This window comes from Benincasa hispida, chromosome 1, assembly GCF_009727055.1.
Source record: "Benincasa hispida cultivar B227 chromosome 1, ASM972705v1, whole genome shotgun sequence".
NCBI lineage: Eukaryota > Viridiplantae > Streptophyta > Magnoliopsida > Cucurbitales > Cucurbitaceae > Benincasa > Benincasa hispida.
Window position 1 is genome coordinate 858676 of NC_052349.1, and position 4801 is coordinate 863476.

General features: G+C 30.3%; 1 non-coding gene across 1 annotated transcript; it reads left to right on the forward strand.

The window, feature by feature from the left end:
• Positions 1 to 273: 273 nt before the first annotated feature.
• TRNAM-CAU lies at positions 274 to 358 on the forward strand. Its single transcript is given in 2 exon segments — positions 274 to 311; positions 323 to 358. It is a non-coding gene; the product is annotated as a tRNA-Met (tRNA).
• The last annotated feature ends 4443 nt before the right edge of the window (positions 359 to 4801 follow it).

Here is a 4801-nt window from a genome sequence, read left to right on the forward strand (position 1 = left end):
ATTGAAGAAAGATGCTTATAAATGTGTCATTTAATTTGCAAAAATTTTAAAAAAATTACATTTTGCTCTTGTTATTTTGATTAAAGGTAACTCATTGTTATAGGTTCGTGATTGTATTTCCTTTTTAAAAAATCAAAACAAACATAGTTCCATTGACATAAATTCGTATTATTGACTCCATAAATTTGTTAGAATAAAAATTTAATAAAGAGAGAAAGGGGATAGAACTTACATAAAATAAAATATTAATTTATGTTAGATGCCCTGAAACTTGGGGTGGTGGCGCAGTTGGCTAGCGCGTAGGTCTCATAGCTAAAGAGTGATCCTGAGGTCGAGAGTTCGAGCCTCTCTCACCCCATTTGTTTTTTGGTATTGCATTTTCCATATGCTCCTATGGGCCATGTTAAGGCCCGTGGCGACATTTCCCCGATCCTTAAAAAAACGTTGTAGTTTTTTGTTTTTAATTTTTTTAATTTTTTAATTTTAAGAAGACTGGATTTGATACAAAATTGATAGCTCATAAGCTTATTAGACATTTTCAAATATCACTAACTTGAAAGTACGAAATTAATAAATAAACATAAATTAAACGTGTAATTCAAAGAAGCAAATATAAAGTATATCTAGATCGCTTTTATCTTCCCTTTGATTTCAAGCCAACATATTAATTTTAACTCCGCCTCTTGAGGAAAAATTTAGATTTCTGAGAATTTATATTATTATCGAACGTGAAAAAAATACTATAAATATTCCAATCAAGTTACGTTGTTACCTGCCACAATTGAATGCATGTTTGTGAGTGATTTTAAAATCGTCAAAACCATTTTTGTCATTTTTAAAATCACTATAAAACATGGTTTTAATTATTCAATTTATTTAATGTTACATTTACACTTTTAAATGCAATTTTTATATCATCAAAATTAGTTCAGAAAGATTAAAAAATTATTTCATAGTCAATTTTCAAAATGATAATAGTGATTTTAACCATTTTAGAACCATCTTTTAAATATGCCTTGGTTCCCATACTTTTAATTTTGTTACAGCGTAGTTCCTGACGTGCAAAATCTCACCAAATTTAATTCAATCAATTATCAATTTTGATTAAAATTTATAAATAAATTTGGTCCTTAATCAGTTTGTCAATTTATATATGTGTAAAAAATTTCATTAATTCTTAGCTCACGATAGAGACTAAATCATTAAAAACTAAAATTTAGGGACTAAATTGTTACTTTAATGAAAGTTTAGGAACCAAAAGAGATTTTTACCCTATATAATTAGAAAATCACCAATAAACTAACCGTATGATCTAAATTTAAGACTTATTGAAAGTACATAGACTAAAATTGATATTTTTTTTAAAAAAAACTAGTCGTAAGAAATAATCGTAGATTTATTAAAAGTATATGGACTAAAATTGGATATTGTTTAAGAGTATAAAAATTAAAATTAAACATATTTTCAAAGTATAAGTACTAAAATGATATTTTAAAGGTGATTTTCAAAAATAGAAAAATAAGAAACATATTTACACAAAATAGCAAAATTTTAATCTTCTTTGATAGAGACTAATTGAAGTCTATCAGTATCTATCAGTGATATAAACTGCTATCAGTGTCTATCAATACTTTTTTTTTTTTTGCTATTTTTTTAAATAGTTTGACATTTTTTCTATCTGTAAAATTTTTCCATATTTTAACCTATAATAAAAAAGTTCATTTTCCCCTAGAAAATAGAGTGGGAACGAAAAAATTCTTCCTAAGCTAAATGGGGATCAATAATCTACCATAATAATGATTGTTATGTTGTTGTTCTTATTATTATATTTAAATTTCAAGTTGTATTGTTTAATAGTCAAGATAATGAATATGCTCGAATTGATCATTCAAATTTATATTTTATACATGGAAAATTTGATAGATAATTAAATTTTTTTACTAGAAATTTTGAGTAATTTCTTTTTAAATTCTAATTGTCATATGAAATTAATCATATAAAAATTAGTGAGAGATTTAACTATTTAATTAAAACTTTTCAAGAGTGTGGATTTTTATTTAATTTATTTTTAAAAATAAAAGAAAACAAAACGAGACAAATTATCCCGAGGAAACTTGTAACTCTGTGAAATTAAATGGAGAATTTCACAGGGAATAGAAAATGAAATGGAGAGGCGACGGGGATGGGGAAATCATCCTCAGCCCCATCCCACCCCCAAATATCTCTACTTTTTATTTTGGGTAATCAGTTGGGTCGCTGGGTTGAACATTAATTTGAGGTAGAATCCAATTGTATTATTAAAATAAATAAAATAAAACTTTATGACCACTAATTGTAATAGCACCTTTAGTTAAAATTGGAAAAGTTGATGGCTACCTACTAGATCAACTCTAAAGAAATCTAAACATTTCAACTCATCTTTATTTTAATTTCCATGGTATCAAATATTTGTTTTGATTCCATAGACTTTCTAAGAAGTGATCGTTCTAGTTACTGTTTGCAATATTATAAACAAAACTATTACTTTGAAAGGATAAGTTAATTATAATTTGTAGAAATACAAGTTATTGTACTCTTTTATTGAGAACAATTAAGAAAAGTCATAGGAAAATGTGTCAACTTGACAAAGAATCAACACGAACAAATATACTCTACGATCATGAGATTACAAAACCTGAAAAAAATATGAAATATGTCATTTTTAACGTGGGATGAATGAAAAAGAAAGCAAAACAAGCGGTGGCAAAAAATGCATCAATATGGACAAACTCTGCAATGCATAACACCACGCCATGAAGCAAAACACGACAAAAATAAAATGACAAATGCGTGAGCAGTGGAAGTCAAGTCAATTGGTGGCCGATGTGATAGGTTCATTGCACCATTAATGGACCTTTGACGCATAGCAGGGCATGAAATTTAATGGAAGGTTTCAGATCATCATTAGAAAGAAACAATGATCTTCACCTTGTGATGCCTATAAATAGCCCACCCAAAAAGTTGAAAGCTTTATCCATCGAGAGAGGGGAAGTTCTGTAAAAAATTCCGCCCTAATCTTCCATAACCATCGTTCCTCCAAGCTTCTCTTGTGATAATTTTAAGTGAGAGCTTGACAAATGTCCGAGAAGGAAGAAGGAGTTCCTCAAAATTATTGTAGTCAGTAGTAAGCAGTCATCACCAAGAGCCTTAGAGAGCAAGAGATTGTCAATTACAACTAATTTCTTCACTTTTCAATTATTTCTTGCATTCCTTGTTCCTTTACATTTGTATTAAGTGTAGGATTGAAGAATACTATTTCTAATATGAATGCAATTCATTCCATGATTCACACATTTTTGTTCTCCTCCATAAGCATAAGTAGCTAAATTGTCCATGGGTTGAAGGAGAGTAGTTAACATTTTTTTACTAAGTCATACATAAGTGGACGTTCGTCTTATTCTAACATATGCTTATTGAATTGTTAAGATTAAATCGAGAAATGGATCCAAGTACAAAACAATTAACACCTTGAGAAAGGAAGCAATTGTGGAACCTGCTGGACAAGGAAAAAGATAGCTTTAGAGATAAGGATAATCTTTTGCAATAAAAACTCATCGCATGCATCCTAGAGATAGGGTAGTGTGACATCAAAATCGAGAGGTGAAGTTTATTAATTATGAGTTTCTAGCATGAACACTTAACTTATGCACTGCTTAGGAGAATGCCAATGAATCTTTTTCAACCCTATTCATTTATTCATCTTTTATTCGTTTTCATCGCACATTGCTTAATATTGCGTTACAATTTTCATCACATCCATTTCATCTGTCCTATCGTTTAAATTAAATAGAGTAGTTAGATATACATATTTCCATCAGTTACTCTATAATCAAAACACCGCGTCAAGATTGAGCAAAACTTTACTGCACATTTTAATCGCATGTCATTGAGCTCTACATTAGAATCACATTGAGTTTTGCTTTAGCTAGATTTATACTTGGATTTAACTAGAGAAAACATTGCGTCTAGATTAAAAGATATTCATATTGAAGAAGCACGATATAAGAAATTTCATCGTATCAATCTAGAGAAAGGAAACAAGCTTCTAACGTCGTTGTCGGGGACATTAGCAACTTGAATTGTGTGTTTTTTTTTTTTTTTTTTTTTTTTTTTTTTTTTACTTTTGATTTTCACAAGAACTTGATTTTCGGGTGTATTGCATTCGTGTCCAAGGAGTGCAACATATCATATGAGCAAAGGCACAACGTCTGAGTTGTTATACGACCCTAAAATTGAGCGAACATTCCATTGTCGAATAAGAAATAACAGAAAAAAGGCGTAAAAGGAACTAGGCTCAAGCAATGGATGAGCATCCCAACCCCTTAGTTCCTAATATACTTAACATCCCAGTAGTACCGAGCGCGGCCAACAACGCATTGGCAATGGCAAACCCCATACTTCTAGCAAACGATCGCAACAGACCTATTCGAGACTATGTATCACCTAATATATATGATTTCTCACCAGGAATTTTGTGATCGTTAGCTGAAGGAGCCAGGTTTGAAATGAAACCGGTGATTCTTCAAATGATCCAAACGGCAGGGTAGTTTGGAGGAATACCTGGAGAAGATTCACATGCACACCTAAAAAGTTTCCTTAGAATCTACAATATATTTGTGATTCCAAACGTTACTGTCATAGAAATAAGACTATTTTTGTTTCCATCCTCATTAAAAAATGAGGCTAAAAAACGGGCACACGAATTGGAACCAGGAGAAAGTCACTTCGTGGGAACAAATGGTAGCTAAGTTTATGAACAAAT